At 44.6% G+C, this 19718-nt stretch overlaps 1 protein-coding gene across 2 annotated transcripts in view; it reads left to right on the forward strand.

Annotated features, from left to right (window-relative positions):
* fhit (fragile histidine triad diadenosine triphosphatase) overlaps positions 1-19718 on the forward strand; it is a 1159287-nt gene that overhangs the window by 285601 nt on the left and 853968 nt on the right. The gene's annotated exons all lie outside the window — the stretch shown is intronic.

The following is a 19718-nucleotide window of genomic DNA, read 5'->3' on the forward strand; positions in this document are numbered from 1 at the left end:
CACCGTCGTCTTCACGATAGTGGACCGTTTCTCCAAGGCGGCCCACTTCGTGGCCCTCCCGAAGCTTCCAACGGCCCAGGAGACAGCGGACCTCCTGGTCCACCACGTCGTCCGTCTGCATGGCATCCCATCAGACATCGTCTCCGATCGCGGTCCCCAGTTCACCTCACACGTCTGGAGGAGTTTTTGCCGGGAACTGGGGGCCACGGTCAGCCTCTCGTCTGGGTATCACCCCCAGACCAACGGGCAAGCAGAGCGGGCGAATCAGGAATTGGAGCAGACACTACGCTGTGTGACAGCCGCGCACCCGACGGCCTGGAGTACCCACCTGGCCTGGATCGAGTACGCTCACAACAGCCAAGTGTCATCTGCCACCGGCCTCTCCCCGTTTGAGGTGTGCTTGGGGTATCAGCCCCCCGTGTTTCCGGTGGTCGAGGGAGAGGTCGGTGTGCCCTCGGTCCAGGCCCACTACGGAGGTGCCGTCGGGTGTGGCGTGCCGCCCGCTCTGCCTTGTTGAAGGCCCGGACGAGGGCGAAGACACATGCAGACCGGCGGCGGGCCCCGGCTCCCACGTATCGTCCTGGGCAGGCAGTGTGGTTGTCCACCAAGGACATTCCCCTTCAAGTGGACTCCCCCAAGCTCCAAGAACGATACATCGGTCCCTTTAAAATCCGCAAAATCATCAATCCCGCCGCAGTGAGGCTTCAGCTGCCGGCCTCGCTGTGGATTCACCCAGTGTTCCATGTCTCCCGGATAAAGCCCCATCACACCTCACCCCTCTGCACCCCGGGTCCGGCACCACCTCCTGCCCGGATCATCGACGGGGAACCGGCTTGGACCGTGCGTCGGCTCCTCGATGTCCGTCGAATGGGCCGGGGTCTTCAGTACCTGGTGGACTGGGAGGGGTACGGCCCCGAAGAACGCTCCTGGGTGAAGAGGAGCTTCATCCTGGACCCGGCCCTCCTGGCCGACTTTTACCGTCGCCATCCGGAGAAGCCCGGTCGTGCGCCAGGAGGCGCCCGTTGAGGGGGGGGTCCTGTTGTGTGTGGGCCGCTGAAGAGGAGGTACTGCTGGCCCATCACCACCAGAGGGCGCCCTGCCTGGAGTGCGGGCTCCAGGCACCAGAGGGCGCCGCCGCCTGATGAGAGCAGCCAGGATGACAGCTGTCACCCATTACTGGACACAGCTGACTTCACTCAGTACGGAGGTATATCAGCAGGACAGCGTCTCCACCTCAGTGCCGAGATATCACCTTGAGTTTAAGGTAATCACCTCTGCAACAGATACTGTATCTTTGTGACAATACTTTATAAACTTTTCAGGACAGCGGAAGGCCAAGTGTTCGGATAAGTACTCACCTTTCCTGCTTCAGTGTGACAAGAGGTGGAGGCGGCTTTGCCCCTCTCATCTACTGGGTGCGGTCGCATCCCAACCTGTGTGTTTGTGTTCTTTCCCGCCAGCAGTACCGGATCCGACGAGCGGAGGCAGTGGCCACCTGGGAATTCGGGACTTGGCGGTTCCAGTACTTCTGGGTTTCGGTGGCAGAGGAGATCTGGGTGGTTCCGGTTCAACTAGGACGGACGTCTCCTACCTTCGGGCCTGCCCACAAGACACCAGCAGATTTCGGCTTACAAATTGCTAATTGTTGTATCAGTTGTGCTATTTTCACAACAGTAAACTTGTTCTTACTTTTCTCCATTGTCCGTTCATTGCGCCCCCTGTTGTGGGTCCGTGTACCTACACTTTCACAACACTATACACTGTAAATCGCTCATCCTGTCTTTACAAAAAGTTCTGATTTTGATGATCCTGTTGCATGAAGCCGTTTGCTTTCTTAACTCACAGGTCAGCTCCGGTAATATTGTGAGTTGGATGTGTGCTGTTTGTTTGAATGTCATAGTCTGTTGAGATGTACACTCAACAAAAATATAAATGCAACACTTTTGGTTTTGCTCCCATTTTGTATGAGATGAACTCAAAGATCTAAAACTTTTTCCACATACACAATATCACCATTCCCTCAAATATTGTTCACAAACCAGTCTAAATCTGTGATAGTGAGCACTTCTCCTTTGCTGAGATAATCCATCCCACCTCACAGGTGTGCCATATCAAGATGCTGATTAGACACCATGATTAGTGCACAGGTGTGCCTTAGACTGCCCACAATAAAAGGCCGCTCTGAAAGGTGCAGTTTTGTATTATTGGGGGGGGGATACCAGTCAGTATCTGGTGTGACCACCATTTGCCTCATGCAGTGCAACACATCTCCTTCGCATAGAGTTGATCAGGTTGTCAATTGTGGCCTGTGGAATGTTGGTCCACTCCTCTTCAATGGCTGTGCGAAGTTGCTGGATATTGGCAGGAACTCGTACACGCTGTCGTATACGCCGGTCCAGAGCATCCCAAACATGCTCAATGGGTGACATGTCCGGTGAGTATGCCGGCCATGCAAGAACTGGGACATTTTCAGCTTCCAAGAATTGTGTACAGATCCTTGCAACATGGGGCCGTGCATTATCCTGCTGCAACATAAGGTGATGATCTTGGATGTATGGCACAACAGTGGGCCTCAGGATCTTGTCACGGTATCTCTGTGCATTCAAAATGCCATCAATAAAATGCACCTGTGTTCTTCATCCATAACAGACACCTGCCCATACCATAACCCCACCGCCACCATGGGCCACTCGATCCACAACATTGACATCAGAAAACCGCTCACCCACACGACGCCACACACGCTGTCTGCCATCTGCCCTGGACAGTGTGAACCGGGATTCATCCGTGAAGAGAACACCTCTCCAACGTGCCAAACGCCAGCGAATGTGAGCATTTGTCCACTCAAGTCGGTTACGATGACGAACTGGAGTCAGGTCGAGACCCCGATGAGGACGACAAGCATGCAGATGAGCTTCCCTGAGACGGTTTCTGACAGTTTGTGCAGAAATTCTTTGGTTATGCAAACCGATTGTTTCAGCAGCTGTCCGAGTGGCTGGTCTCAGACGATCTTGGAGGTGAACATGCTGGATGTGGAGGTCCTGGGCTGGTGTGGTTACACGTGGTCTGCGGTTGTGAGGCTGGTTGGATGTACTGCCAAATTCTCTGAAACGCCTTTGAAGACAGCTTATGGTAGAGAAATGAACATTCAATACACGAGCAACAGCTCTGGTTGACATTCCTGCTGTCAGCATGCCAATTGCACGCTCCCTCAAATCTTGCGACATCTGTGGCATTGTGCTGTGTGATAAAACTGCACCTTTCAGAGTGGCCTTTTATTGTGGACAGTCTAAGGCACAACTGTGCACTAATCATGGTGTCTAATCAGCATCTTGATATGGCACACCTGTGAGGTGGGATGGATTATCTCAGCAAAGGAGAAGTGCTCACTATCACAGATTTAGACTGGTTTGTGAACAATATTTGAGGGAAATGGTGATATTGTGTATGTGGAAAAAGTTTAGATCTTTGAGTTCATCTCATACAAAATGGGAGCAAAAACCAAACGTGTTGCGTTTATATTTTTTGTTGAGTGTAGATAAAGCTTTTAAATTTTTATCTGTGGCAAACTATGGCCATCGGGTATTGCGAAGACTTTGCATCCGTCCATCCATCTGTCTGTGCTCAGCATAAGTCCAGTCCAATTACTGCCAGGATCCTCACATTCACAGGGAGCATTCTTGGGACACAGACCTCAGACAAGTTCAAAGATGGGTAATCTTGACCTATTCGAAGGGGTCAAAACGTCACATTCATTCTACACACTCTGTCATTGATTACACGCTCATACAGTCGAGGGTATTTTAGCATTGTGTTATTTTTTTTATGCTTCCATTGTGTCATCATGTCTTCATTCTGAGGTGGCTTGTCCAAGAACAAAGTACTAATGTTGTCATTAAAAGTTTTAATTAATACTTTAATGGTGTCTTTCATAAACCCAGCTTCACTTCAAATATGTCACATCTCAGATTCTAAACTTGCTTCCATTCCGCTGTCCTCAGAAACACGCTGGTTGCACTAGGCATGATGCTAACAGCTGCCCCGAGTTTGCGTTGCATATTTATTTTGGATGCACCACAGTGGTGCTGATTTCTTTTCTCCTCCCTCAGGACCAGCATTTTTCCAGCTGATAGACTGCTCTATCTTTACTGTATTTGTGCTTTTTTACAAACAAAGTCATGCAGAAGAAGCCTTTAGAAGGTTTAGAGGGAAGTCCAGACTAAGTCCGCAACCGGTTCTAATCCAGGGAATTGAGGTGGATGCTATGGATTCCTACAAGTACCTCGGACTGTGGCTGGACAGCAAACTGAACTGGACAACCCGCACCAACCACTTGTACAGGAAGGGACAGAGCAGGCTGGACTTCTGAGGCAGTTGCAGTCATTTAACATCTGCAGGGAAACAACTGTCGATGGTCTACCAGTCCATAGTATCCAGCCTCCTCTTTTACACTGTGTGTGTACTGGGGTAGGGGGCAGCACATCCAAGAGGACACATCGAGGCTGGATAAAACTGATCAGGAGGCCTGGCTCCATGGTTGGGATGAAACTGGACTCTGGTGATGGTGGCAGAGAAGAGAACACTGGACAACTGGTGGACATTATGGATGATGCCAGTCAGCCTCTGCACACCGTCATCAGCAACCAGAGGAGCCTCTTCAGCCACAGACTGCTCCTTCCCAAGTGCAGGACCAACAGACTGAAAAACTCCTTTGTCCCTCAGACCATCAGACTGTATGACTCTGATTTCATATGACTGTATGAAACTGAATTCAACAGAAAATATAACAACAAAGTAACTTTTTTCTTTCTTTCCTCTCTGTGTCCTTTTCATTCTCTCCATCTTTTCTTTTTATATATTCACTTTTTACACCTTTGCACTACGGGAGTTGTCTTTTAATTTTGTTGTACCTTGTGTATAATGACAATAAAAAGCATTCTATTCTATCTATTCTATTCTTCTATTCTATTTTGGCTTCCCCCCCGTCACCACAGCAAATCCAGCAAATATCCCCATCACAATTATGTTTTGGTCCAAATATCAAATGTCTCAATGACAGCCATTGGTCACTTGAAGTCACCTGTGAAAATTTAATATACATATATATTATTAAAGGGTCAAATAAAATGATGACCTCCATGAGATAAACAAGAAATTTTGGAGCTGAGCAACAACAACCCCCCCCCCCCCCCCCCCCTTTCAAAAAAGAGAGAAAAATCAATCAGAAGTGTTTTATAAAAATAACATTGCAAATACATGTTCTGGACACTAAAAACAAATCACCACACTCGTGACAAAAAAATGGCAAGGTGCCAAGATAACCAAAAACCAAACAGTAAAAAATGCTTTCCTCAAAGCTTTTCTCCATTTGAGCAGGACGGTGCAGCACAGGTGTCACTGAATCACTGACAGTTGGAACACTTAAGATTGTTCATTGTTCTCATGTGCTGATCGTTACCCTGATGAAGGTTCTTTGACCGAAAGCTTGGTGTATTAAATAGACTTGCAAGTGTGCAAATACATGTTCTGGAAAAGACATGAAGCTCCTGGTGTTCTGAGTAATGGACAATAAACTGATCAACCAAAAAAACAGCAGTTGATGACAGAAACATTGTGAAAGCTGTTAGTCAGTGACATCACTAATGATCACCACATGGCCGGCATGTTGCTGTTCAAAGAAGACTGTGAGGACAGACCACAAGATGCAGATGTGCAAGATGCACATTTCTCAGCCATAAGAATCTAAAAGCCAGATCAAGAAAAAAACAAACAAACAAACAAAATAACAAAAGAGCAATTGCAGAGTTCTGACATCCACCATTTCGGATCCCCTCCAGAATTCAGTCCAGCTTATGTGTTATGTCTTCTCCAGACTATCAGCTATTTGATAACATGACTTGTGTGTGTCACATGCACCCAGGGCACAGTGAATCGGGCCACAGTGAATCAGTCTAGAAAGTGATTTACTAAGTCCCAGTGTCAAGAGGATGACAATTATTACTTGTTGAAGCTTATACATTTATTTTTTCATGAATTACTTCTATTTTTTCTGTATATAAACAACTGTTTTCATATTTGAACAGAAATTGTGGACAGTTGTATTTGTAATAGTTTCTAAAGGACTTATATCACTATATAAGACACTCACACATTACATAGCTGGTTTGCTGGATTATAGTTTGTATATGCATCAGCATATATTTAATAATTTTGAAGAAATCTTTATAATCATGTGTTTTTCATTATTATATTCTAAGTTGATTCACTGTGCCCCAGACACTGGGTCACTGTGCCCCGTGAATTAGTGTCTGGGGCACAGCGAATCAAAAATTTTAAAATTGATTTTAAACACCTGTAAATTACACTTGGGGAGACATAAATAACACAGCCTTATAAACAGTAACTTGCAGTATGAAATCCACAAGAGAATGACCTAAACCTATACATAATGTGTTTATGCTGCCACAAAACATTTCTGATCCTCTGTGCCCTGGGTTCTCCTATGCAGTAAAATCTGTTTTTATTTTCAGCCAAAGCAACTGGAAGAGTGAATGTCCACAGAAACAGCAGTCTGTACATTCAAATGGGAACAAACGGTGGAGATGGTCATGGACACATGTGAGGGTTCAGTACACAGGAAGACAGTCCTTGAAATAAGTGTCCATGAGGAAGTAATCCAGTGAAACTCCAGTGAACTGGAATGAAGGCATGTGTGCGGTTACATAGAGTATGTTTCAGTAACAAGGAAGAAATGTAAGAATCCACGAGGAAGAAGTCAGAGATTCTTCCTCCACTCCACATAATATTCACTATAATCATTTGCATAAGTTTACACACAGCACTAGTTCCTACATAGTACCCATTCTGTCTCTCTTTCTCTCTCAGTGGCCTTTTCATTCTCTCCGTCTTTTCATTCAGTTCTTTATGACACCTGGCCCAGTGTTGAATTAGGTTCTGCTGAAGTCTTCTTTCTGTTCACGGTCTTCATCTGTGTCTGCAAGTACTCACTCATGGGGGAAATGTTGGGTTTTTCTCACGTATATCTTCCAGAGTAAGGTCTACACTTGCTCTATATGCAAATCTCTTGTGAGTTGACACTCTATAAACAAAGGCCATACATCTCTGCCCCCCACTTGTGAAAAATGTTATTAACCTTCTGGGATCCTGCTGTGCCCAAATCAACTTTTCATCATATTTCTGTTGACAAAGCAATGGAATGTCAGAGAGATTGTGCAACCTCATCCTTAAACTACAACTTCTCAGCTTTTGTGTCCATCTTTCCTCCAGATGATCTGTCATTCATAGCCAGTTCTAGGAGCTGGAGAAAATCACGCAGTCCTGTGAAAGTGAGTGTGTCTGTCTCCATGCAAGAAGCTGCAGTGTGAGTCGCTCTGGGATGTGTCTTAAAGCACAGACAGACAGTCAATTTGTCTGAGTTTAATTGAGTATTTGAGTTGTGGTAACAATGTTTTGATTGTGACCTACATATAACAAGGTCACAAAGGTCCCAGGGCATTCACAGGCAAACACAGGACTGCTGTATCTGAGAAGAAAGCAATACCTGGAAGTACAGATGAGTTATTAGGGCAATAAAGGTGTTACTTTAAAATTGAGATGTTTCTCTTGATCTCAGTTCCAGCAAAGCTGCTGTCAGATCTACATACAAAGGACTGCCACCTCTGAGTAGATGGTAAACTCGTCCGACTCACTGGTCACGGGCTTCATTGTTGGACCAGAATATTGTATGATGTCATCGGAAACACCTGCTCCACTGTTTAGCCCTTAATGGTGTGTGGTTCTGTCCTGTCAGTGGACATAAATGTTGACGAGAGTGACTGAATTGGACAGATGAAAACAGGCTGATCCAACACATCTTCTGTGCACAGTCATAACCTCCACACTGCCAGTATGACCTCCTGAGCAGAACTCTGCAGCCTGCACATTAATGGTACTGAAACAGAGTCTGAGCTCGGGGCTCACAGACAGTGGGGTTCCGTGTGATTCATTCATCTGGACTTGTTTTAGCAGCGCCCAGAACAGCCTGTGAATCCTGCCTGGCTCAGCCTCTCTGGACGAGCAGTAGAATTCTGTCTCCCCTGTCTCACATCAGTATTTTGAACATTTGTACATGCAAATGTTGAGCTTTGTGTTCAAATGGCATTGATGTCCTTGCATGCATTTACAAGAATAAATCAGTTTTTCCTGGTTGCTGCAGTGAGCAGTAGAACAGTTGTTGTGCTCAGCCCGAGGCTGGGAGACGGACAGTGGGGGGGTCGGCTGTGGGTTCAGAGCGCTCATCTGTGAGGCGGTAACACACATACCAAGTACAGCCAACTGCACCTGTTTGTCTCTGTGTACATACTGTCTCCTTACTGTGTGTAGAGCTGGTTTGATGGTGTGTCCAGCAGGGGGCAGATTACCAATGAATCACCTTTTATCCAGTTGGTGGTGTGACATCTGGTCAGATCTGACGTCACTGTGGACATCTTAGATTTTATTTTTAACGATGTCTTGTTGTTCCATTATTTTCTGCTTCTTTGCCGTGCTGCCACAATGATGCTGCCTCTGAGAGTTTGCAGTTGTGTAGTTCTCATTTTGGACTTTGTGCACAAATATGTTTGAAACAAACATCAGGTAAATAAACATCTGATCACGTAGTTAGCATGTTTTTAATCATGAAATAACAATCTGTCATGTCAGTGCATGGCAGATTTTCATTCCAACAGATGACTTTGCTGTTTGACAATTCATCAGTCAAATCATCAACTCATCTGTTGGTGGGTCACGAGTTTTGGATTTTTATAGATGCTGTATTTATTGGAGTATAAGTCACTCCTTTTTTGTATTATCAGCTATTGAATTTGAGAGTTTCTGCATTGTTGTACTTTAAAATTGATATTTATTATTTTGTTATTGGAGTTGACTTTGTTTGGTGCTTTGATTCCTGGGAAACTCCAATGCTAATTATTATTTTTTTATTATTATTATTATTATTATTAATATTGTTGTTGTAATGAATGGTAATAATAATAACAAATGCATGATTTTTTATTTTTTTTTTTGGTAAGTAAACTGCATCTGATTAAAGGGTGCTGGACGTCCCCAATTACACTGAACAAAATAAAAAGGCAACACTTTTGTTTTTGCTCCCATTTTTCATGAGCTGAACCTTTTTTTTTTCTTTCCCTGTCTGCATATATAGTAATGGTAAATGCCACACTGGCAGAACCATTTATCAACATTAATACACATATATGCAATTTATTCTTGCAAAACAGAAGGAATGCAGTGCATGAGTGAATGTGGTGTTCGTCTGACCCCCATCCGCCCTTCCCGATCAGCCTACAACCTCCTACTCAAAGCCAACCGACAGCTTCTATCAGGAAGAGCCGACCAACACAAAGACAGACAAGAACAAAAGACAAGTGGTGAAGACAATAACTGTGAAGTGAGACACCGAGGAGACGGGGCCCAACCAAAAGACATACCAGGACAAACAACCACACATGAACAAACAGTGACAGCAACAGTCTGTTGTCTAATTAGTGAGCATCCATACCCTAATCCAGAACACCGTAGTGTTAATCGCCTTTGTGGTGATGGCCACAAACACACAACCATCCACACACAGAGTCCCACATCACAGCAAAATATCTGATCACTACTGCAGCTGGTGTGTTGGGCCAAGACAAGAGTACAGAAACTTACCATATGACATGGACCACTCTGGCACGTCAGAAGCCATGCAGCCGGCCGCGAGCACCGACGGACGTGGGTCCAGGACACAGGGCCCCGGGGGAACCAGGAGAAAAGGAGCAGCAGAAGGGCACAGGGGCCAGGAAAGGCAGCCCCCAGAGCCACTGGGCAGCACAGCAAACCAACAGGAGTGCGGCCCGACCGTGCCGGAACGCACAACCAACCCCCCCACGGAGGCTCAGGGAGCAGCCCCATACCCAAGGAAAGCACACAGTGCGCCGGCATAGGCCCACCAATAGGGGGAGCCCCAGAACCACACCACCAGGGCCACGGCCCCCGAAGTCGAGAGCGAGCGGCGGCAAGGACGGGGGGCAAAGTAGCCACTGCAACCGAATCCAAAGCACAAGGTAGGGACCACCGAGCCATACGAGGGCAGGGCCTGGCCCACAAACAAGAGGCGAGGCCCAACCCCGGGGCCAGGAAGAGCACAAGGCCCCCCGGCAGCCAGGCCCCTCAGCGCAGCCAGCAGGGCCCCCCCCATCCCACCCCCCACCCCGGATTCCACCTCAAACACCAAAGCCCATGACCAGGAGACCGCGAGAGCGGGGCCCATCCCGCGGAGACCACAGCTCCCATCCCCCTGGCAGCCACCAACCCCCCAGTGCCAACACCCGCGCCCCACCACCACCACCCACCCCCATAACAGAAGCGGGACCCAGGGCCCCACAGGCCCAGAGCAGGGCCACGGGAACCATGGCAGAACCAGTGAGGCAGACCCCCCTGCCCCAGACATCCACAGCCACCCAGGGCCAACCCCACATGCCACACTCACCCTACCTACCAACCCCACCATAGTTGTTACAATTAATCTCCCTTGCTGTGTACGACCCCCTAAGTGTGCAGAGATAAAGTGTTGCTTTAAAAGCAGGGCAAGAGATGGCAGGTGGCAGACTGCCGTGGGTGGCCACGGCACACTGCTGTGCCACAGCCTGCCCTCTCTCTCACAAACTGTCTGCAGCCCTTGGACCCAAAAAGAACAATTTTACTCTCATCAGTCGACAAAATATTCCTCCATTTCTCTTTAGGCCAGTTGATGTGTTCTTTGGCAAATTGTAACCTCTTCTGCACGTCTTTTATTTAACAGAGGGACTTTGCGGGGGATTCTTGCAAATAAATTAGCTTCACACAGGCGTCTTCTAACTGTCACAGCACTTACAGGTAACTCCAGACTGTCTTTGATCATACTGGAGCTGATCAATGGGTGAGCCTTTGCCATTCTGGTTATTCTTCTATCCATTTTGATGGTTGTTTTCTGTTTTCTTCCATGAGTCTCTGGTTTTTTGTCCATTTTAAAGCATTGGAGATCATTGTAGATGAACAGCCTATAATTTTTTGCACCTGCGTATGTTTTCTCCTCTCCAATCAACTTTTTAATCAAACTATGCTGTTCTTCTGAACAATGTCTTGAACGTTCCATTTTCCTCAGGCTTTCAAAGAGAAAAGCATGTTCAACAGGTGCTGGCTTCATCCTTAAATAGGGGACACCTGATTCACACCTGTTTGTTCCACAAAACTGACAAACTCACTGACTGAATGGCACACTACTATTATTGTGAACACTCCCTTTTCTACTTTTTTTTAATAATAGCCCAATTTCATAGCCTTAAGAGTGTGCATATCATGAATGCTTGGTCTTGTTGGATTTGTGAGAATCTCCTGAATCTACTGGTACCTTGTTCCCCATGTAACAATAAGAAATATACTCAAAACCTGGATTAATCTTTTTAGTCACATAGCACTACTATTATTCTGAACACTACTGTACACCGGCCCCACCGGGCCCCCAGCCCAACCACCGATCTGGTGGAGGTGCCTCGGAAACCACGGGATGGGGGAGGCGGGCAGCCCTGGAGGAGCCCCGGAGGCCAGGGAGGAGCAAACCAACAGGGGGGACAGGGGGCCGAAGATGGACGGGCCACGCTGCCCGGAGGTCCCCAAATGAGGGAAGGTGCAGGATGGGACCCCGGAGCGGCAGGGGCAGCCAAGGAGCTGAGGGGTGACAGGTGGGCCCCACAAACCCGGAGGGAGAGGCCGAGGCATGGGAGGCCACGTACACCCGAGCCCCGGGAGGAGGCACCACCCCCCGCCCAGGCATCGGACCTCAACCCACCAATGGCAGATCAGATAGACCCAACTGAAAAGAACGATGGCCACACCACATCCCCCCTGTCGGGCCAGCACCCAACCCAATCCCCCCGGAAGCCCGCAGCGCCAACTGGCAGCACCGGGAAGCAAACCCCCCTCAGATCCCCCAAAACCCACCCCCAACCCCAAATCCCCCAGCAAGTCCAGGACCCAACACCTGGACACCAAACCATCCCCACATGGCCAGGCCGCACAGCCCTGCCATCCCGAGGGGACATCCACTCTAAAAGACACAATCTCTCTCCTCCACCAATTCAATCATATTCAAGAGAAAAAGAAGAAAGAAAAAAAAAAAACACAGTGTCAGTCTCTGACAACAAGAGTACCCCAAAGAACTACAGCCTGGCTCAGCGGCACAAGAGAGAGAAAAGTCAGTAGGTCAACAATAATAGGAACAAATCATAATCTAATATTAATACAGTACAGGTGCAAGAGTGGCATTCCCTAACAGGCAAAAAGAAAAGAAAATAATTATATATATATATATATATATATATATATATTAGCCCTCCGAATTAAAATTTAATGAATTGATAAATGACCATATTTCATTAAATTTTGGTAATTGTTTTTTTGATGAAGTGGCTATTTTTTCCATCAATATATATTCGGAGAGGAGGTTTGACCAGTGGTTAATATTGATTGATTGTTTTTTTTCCAATTCAGCGAAATTGTTTTGTTTTTTTTGGCAATAGTCAGTGCTACAAGTATAGTTTTAGATTGTTTAGTTGGCAGTTCAATAATTGTTGTGTCTCCAAGTAAACATAAATTAGGAGATAAGGGAATTCTATATCCCAAGATGGAGGACAATTTTTCAGTGACTTTTGACCAAAAACACTGGACAGGTGAGCAGAGCCAAAGAGCATGAAAATAGGTGTCAGTGGTGTTTAGCTCACACTGTGAACAAACATCAGAGTCTGAGAAGTCCATTTTATACATCTTATATTGTGTAATGTGTATTCTATTAAGAACTTTGTATTGGATAAGTTGTAAGTTGGTGTTTTTTGTCATTGAAAATGTGTTTTTACAAATCTGTGTCCAGTGGTCAGGGTCAGAGGTAAGGAGGAAGTACACCCCCCATTTTAAGATGGGTAAATATAAGACAGTGTCCACACCTGATATTAACTTATATACCTTAGACAAGGTTTTCTTTATTGGGAGGAGGTTCTTGATGTCTGTCACTAATGTGAGTGGTTTTGGTGGGCACTGATGCATCTGAATTTTTGACATCACAGCATCCTTTACTTGATGGTAATGAATAAAATGTCCTCCAATAATTCCAAACCTCTGCATCAGGATGTTAAATGGTATAAACCTTTTATTTTGAAAGAGGTGATGAAGGTGTGTGATTCCTTTCTGTTCCCATGTGCTGACATGAAGAGTTGCTTTATTGATCTTAAAGTTTGGGTTGTGCCAAATAGGAGCATCTGTACAGATTTCCATTAGTGAGTTTGTAATTTCTAAGGTTTTCCACCAGACAGTCAAAGTGGAAGAAATCAACAGATTTTAAAGCATTTATGGCATTTAATGAAAGCATTAATAAAGGGTAAATCTGAGAGTTTGATGTTGTTACATTGTAACTGTTCTAATTCAGTCCAGGACTGGATCGGGATTAATCCATTTTATCAAGTATTGTATCTGGTTAGCCAGATAATGATGGAGTAAATTTGGTGCTTCCAGAGCCCCTTGAGATTTATTTTTGTGAAGAGTAGCGAGACTAATTTTAGCTTTTTTTTTTTATTTTTCCAGTTAAAACTTGAAATGGCCAAATTTAAAATCTGAAACCATTTGACTGTGGGCTTGAATAGAATCATTGAAAAAAGGTAGTTCATTTGTGGTAATAATTTCATTTTGATAGTTGCTATCCATCCTAATAAGGAGATGGGGAGGTTTTTCCATCGCTTCAAATCATTGCACATTTTGTCAGTGAGTGGGGTGAAGTTCAAATGGGTCAACTCTCCTAATTTAGAAGAGATGTTTATGCCTAGATACTTAATATTGCCAGTGGGAAAGGTATAGTGTGGATCTTGAGGTGAAGGGTTCATGAATCCTCGGTTAAAGGAAGTATCATTGATTTGACCAGTTAATAGAGTAATCTGATACTTGTGAGAAAGTAGTGATCAGTTTAAATACTTTCTTGTAGTATGATATCATCAGCATATAAATTGATTTATCTGGTCAGACATTGTAGAGTTGATACCTTTGATGTGGACATTCTGACGTATTGCAACCGCAAGTGGTTCTATGAATATTGCAAATATAGTGGTGGGAGTGGGCAGCCTTGTCTAGTCCGCTCTTTGCAAAGTGAAACTTTGAAAAGTAATCTCATTAGTTGTGACTGTGGCTTTGGTGAGTTATATAGAGTTGTGATCCAATGGATAATGATTCGCCAAAGCCAAATTTATGAAGTACTCTAATAAGAAAACTTCAACTGACTCTATCAAAGACTTTTTCTGCATCCAATGACACCACTATTGCCTTTGTATTGCTACGCAGTGATTTGTCAATGAGATTGAAAAGTCTTCTATTATTGGTAGAATGTCAACCTTAATAAACCCAGTTTGGTCCTTATGTATTATCGATGGCAATATTTTTCTAAGCGAGATGCAATGCCTTAGCAATAATTTTACATCGGTATTTATTAATGATAGCAGACGGTAATTAGAGGTCAGAAGTAGGGTCTTTTTCTGGTTTCAATATAAGTTTTATTGCTGGCAGTATTCATATGAGTGGGAATTTGACCTTTAATCCAAATTTCTGAAACAGTCCTAAAGAATCGTGGAGCTAGTATCTCCCAAAAATGTTTCAGGAATTCGTCAGGAAAGCCATCTGGACCCGGAGCCCTGCCATAGGCGTTTTATTCAAAGCTGCATGTTGTGTGGGCCGCCAGAAGAGGCAAGGACCACCAAGGACATTCCTCTCCAGGTCGAGTCCCCCAAATTGAAGGACCGTTTCATTGGACCTTCCCATCCTCACGGTTCCTCAGTCCTACCGCAGTGAGGCTCCAACTCCCCGGCCTCACTGCGGATCCATCCGGTCTTTCATGTCTCCAGGATTAAACCGCATCACACCTCGCCCCTCTGTGCACCCGGTCCAGTGCCGCCTCCTGCCCATATTATCGACGGGGAGCCAGCTTGGACAGTTCGCCGGCTCTTGGACGTCCGCCGCATGGGCCAGGGTTTCCAGTATTTGGTGGACTGGGAGGGGTATGGGCCCGAAGAACGCTCCTGGGTGAAGAGGAGCTTCATCCTGGACCCGGCCCTCCTGGCCGATTTCTATCGTCGCCACCCGGACAAGCCTGGTCGGAGCGCCAGGAGGCGCCCGTGAGGGGGGGGGGTCCTGTTGTGTGGGCCGCCAGAAGAGGAGGTACTGCTGGCCCACCACCAGAAGGCGCCCTGCCTGAAGTGCGGGCTTCAGGCACAAGAGGGCGCTGCCGCCTCAGGAACAAGCCGTGGTGACAGCTGTCACTAATCCATACATCTGGTATAAAAGCAGGAAGACACCTCCACCAAACTGCCGAGATATCATCTTCATTTGGAGGTACTACTCTCAGCCTTTTTTTGAGATTTATAAATCTGTGATTGTGAGTGTTTTGCAGAGGGAGAACCGGTCGTTTTGGTGGAGGCTGTGCATGACGGCGCTCCTTTTCCTCTGAGACCACTGCAAGCTGTTGAGTGAGAGGTGGAGGTGGCATTCCCACCATTGTTACTGGGTGTTCACACACCCACACCTTTGACTGTCGTTTGCTTTCTGCCAGCAGTACCAGACCGACACGCCGGAGAGGGTGGCCATCTGTGGGAACTTCCGGGACTTGGCGGCTCCAGTATTCCTCGGGTTCAGGTGGCGGTGGAAATCGTGTGGTTCCGGTTTGTTTCCTGACGGGCGTCTCCTATCGTCGAGCCTGCCCACACGACACCTTTATTAATTGACTGTTAATTGACACATTCTGATTCTGCTGTGTTTGGTTGTGACATTCACACCAGTAAAGTGTTTATAATTTGCACAATTCTTCCATTGTCCGTCATTTACGCCCCCTGTTGTGGGTCCCTGGTCACTACACTTCCCAACACGCATGTAGTTCTATGATAATTACAGGAGTGTCTAATGATTCAGTGTGCTCTTTTGAAGTTGAGGCAGGTTTAGATTATCAAGGAATGACTGGATATCTACTGGATTAGGTGCATTCTCTGATGAATACAGATTACAATAATAGTTCTTAAATATCTGATTAATTTCCTGTGGTGACTGTGTGTAGTTTCCAGCTTGATCCCAGATAGATATCCTTAATTTTTCCTTATTGCGTTGTAGTTGATTTGCCAGAAATTTACCTGATTTTTTATTATGTTTGAAATTATTATATCTAAGTCATTGAATGAGGAACTCTGTTTTTTTTTTTCCAATATAATATTGTCAAGTTGGAATATTGCCTTATTTAATTCAGACAGAGTTTGATCACTTGTGCCTGCCGTGTATTTGTTTGTTAAATGTTTAATTTTTTTCTTCAAGGTCATTTTCTAATGTCTGCTCCATTTTCTTTTTATAAGAGGAATATGAAATTTTCTCTCTAATTACTGCTTTTCCTGTTTCCCAAAGCAAAGAAGGAGAAACACTCGGAGAGTCATTTCTTTCTATAAAGTCTGCCCATTCTTTCCTTATGATTTTGTCAATTACACAGTTCTTTAAAAGTGAGGTGTTAAAGCGCCATGAGTGAGATGGTTTAATAGTGGGTTCTATTTGTACAGAGAGTGACACAGGAGCATGATCGCTGATAGAGATGGAATGAATTTTATAATTAATTTTGGGAGTTATAGAATTACTAGAGAGGAACAAGTCAATTCTAGAATGAGACTGGTGTACAGGAGAGAAAATGTGTATTCCTTTGTCAATGTATTTTTGATTCTCCAACTATCCTACTAGACTGAGATGGCCTTACAGATGTTAGAGAACTGGAACGATCTAAAGAAGGGTTTAAAGCAACGTTAAAGTCCTCTTCAATGATAACTGTCGAATTGGCCATTAAATTAGAAATTTGTGAAAACAATGTATGAAAAAAGGTTGGGTCATCATTAGGGCTGTCCCAAACGATTATTTTTTAAACGATTAATCTAGCGATTATTTTATCGATGCATCGATTAATCTAACGATTAATTTTTTGATTCGATTAACGATTATTACTTATTACTTCACTAATATAACCATTTATACATGTTGATTTAAAAGTCTGAATGAAAAAACACAAATTCCTTAACATTGCAATGCATGCTTATTGCTCTTAAACTCAAAATTCCAACATAAAATTCAAGTAGGAATATATAAGTGCAAAATTATGTATTCTGTGTCTGAGGTAGCATTCAGTATAAAAAAAGAGGTAACTCAGAATACAGTAACTAACATAAACTTGAGGACTCTAAGCTTATAGTGTTTTTCCAACAACAACAAAAAAATAAAAATCCAAATAGCGGCAGTGGGAGCCAGCAATTCCTCACTGTGACATTTCTGAACCAACAGACATGAACATGTTGAAAACATAGGCTTAGCTCACAGAAAATAGTGCATCTTAATTGTTCATTCAGATGAAAATAACACTTTATAGTAATACACTCTGCCACTGACCTTTTTTCTTAAACTCAAAATTCCAAAACACAGTTCAAGTAACAGTCAAGTGCAAAATAACACACTCTGATGGCAAGCATTCAATACAAAATAAAAAGGTCGTAATACTTAGAGAAATGGAAAGAATAGCCTACAGTAACTAATGTAAATTAGGGGGCTTTAGGTTAATACAAAAAAGTGCATTAAAACTTGCAGCTGGCAGCCCCACCATTTCCTCAAACAACAGTTTAACATTTTTGTTATGAGGTGTAGCCTACTGAAAAAGTGCATCTTCATTCACACATGCAAATAACTTACACTCTGCCACTTTCCTTTCACCTTAAGAATAGTGTGTGTGTGTGTGTGTGTGTGCACGTGCGTGTGTCTATCAAGACAAGATGCAGTCATACATTGGAGTGGAGGAATGTGAGCATTTCAACATGCTCTGGAGTTAGGCTTGCCCTTTTTTTGGTAACAATGTTTCCAGCAACAACAACAGCAATGTTTCCATCGCTCCCGTTTTTACGTCATAAAATACATCTATCAACTGTTTCAGAAGACCATAACAGGTCGGTTTAACATAAAAAAGGTAAATAATACTCAGACGTATGCTCTTTAGGGTTTTAGTGGGGGAAAATTAAGCGAACGAAAGAAAGAATAAACGAAGCAATAGATCGAAGCACTGTTTCAGTCTGCGAACCACTGCTTCGATTGGTTCAAAGCAAAGCCACGCTGCAGAAAAGTTGATTACGGACCCTCAGCAGGGTCTGTAATCAATGTAAAGAAATGGTCATTTTCCTGACAAACACCCCCAAAATAACGGCCACTCTGAAGGACCGATAACAGAATCGTTAAGCAAAAAGCTTATTGATGTCAGTGGATCGAATCATTTCTTAACGATACTCGAAAGGAAGCGGTTCTCGATACCCATCCCTAAGCGTAACGTTATCATTTCAGACATTCAGTAAATGACTACATTACACAATTACACAGAAAATCAACAGTAGCCTAAAACACTAGGAGTAGACAACGTATTGTAGTGTAAAATGGTGGATTGGAAACAAACTTACGGTGTTTTCTCATCATCTGCACGAAATGCTCCTGGATGGCGCCTCTTCAAGTGCCAGTGCATTGCTGTCGTGCTTGAATGATATGCCATTTGCGCCATGCATAGACGACAAATTACAGAAAAATCACTTCCTCCTTTGAAATGGAAGTATTCCCATACTACAGACGAACGGGTACGTGCTTTGCTTTTTAGAAACTCAGAAGAGCCACTCGCTGCACTGCTACCACGACTCTCCGGGGCTGCCATCTTTGTTGTTGATCCGCCGACGCATCGGCATGCAAATTTTGCGTTGACGTATTTTTTGCATCGACGTCACCGATGACGTCAGCGTATTGCCCCACCTCTAGTCATCATTGTTGGGAGCATATAAATTAACAGTTGTAAATATTTCACTAGAAACTGAATTTAAAACACTTTCAATACACACAAAAGGCCTATTTCTCTCAAATATTGTTCAAAAAATGTGTTCTCCTTTGCTGAGATGATACATCCCACCTCACAGGTGTGGCATATCAAGATGCTGATTAGACAGCATGATTATTGCATAGGTGTGCCTTAGGCTGGCCACAATAAAATAAATAATGCAATGTATTTTTATAAGCTCTTGAATTTGGGATTTTTGTGCATTGTTGTCATTTAATTTTGTTATTGGAGGTCCTTTTGTTCAGTGTGTTCATTCCTGATGAAACCCAGTATAAATACATATTGTGGTTGTTACTGTTATTGAGCATTTGTTTTTTTATTATTATAAATAATATAGGTCATGTATATAAAATGTAAGACCTCTCAAACTAGCAGAAAACTGTGACGTATTATCCAGAAAACCTATTTTGTAGTTTGTTTTATCTGAACTCAGCCACATGGGGTGTGCAGCCAGTACATTCTGAATGCCGGTCCCAAGCCTGGATAAATGAGGAGGGTTGCGTCAGGAAGGGCATCCGGCGTAAAACAAGCCAACCCAACTATGCAGACTCAGAATCGAATTCCCATACCGGATCGGTCGCGGCCCGAGTTAACAACGTCCGCCACTGGTGCTATTGCCCAACAGGGTGCCGGTGGAAATTGGGCTACTGCTGGGTGAAGACGACGAAGAGGAGGAGGAAAACATTGCCACGAACAGCGGGAGAAGAAGAAAACTAGAAGGGTGGAAATGAGA

Source organism: Thalassophryne amazonica, chromosome 3, assembly GCF_902500255.1.
Source record: "Thalassophryne amazonica chromosome 3, fThaAma1.1, whole genome shotgun sequence".
Classification (NCBI taxonomy): domain Eukaryota; kingdom Metazoa; phylum Chordata; class Actinopteri; order Batrachoidiformes; family Batrachoididae; genus Thalassophryne; species Thalassophryne amazonica.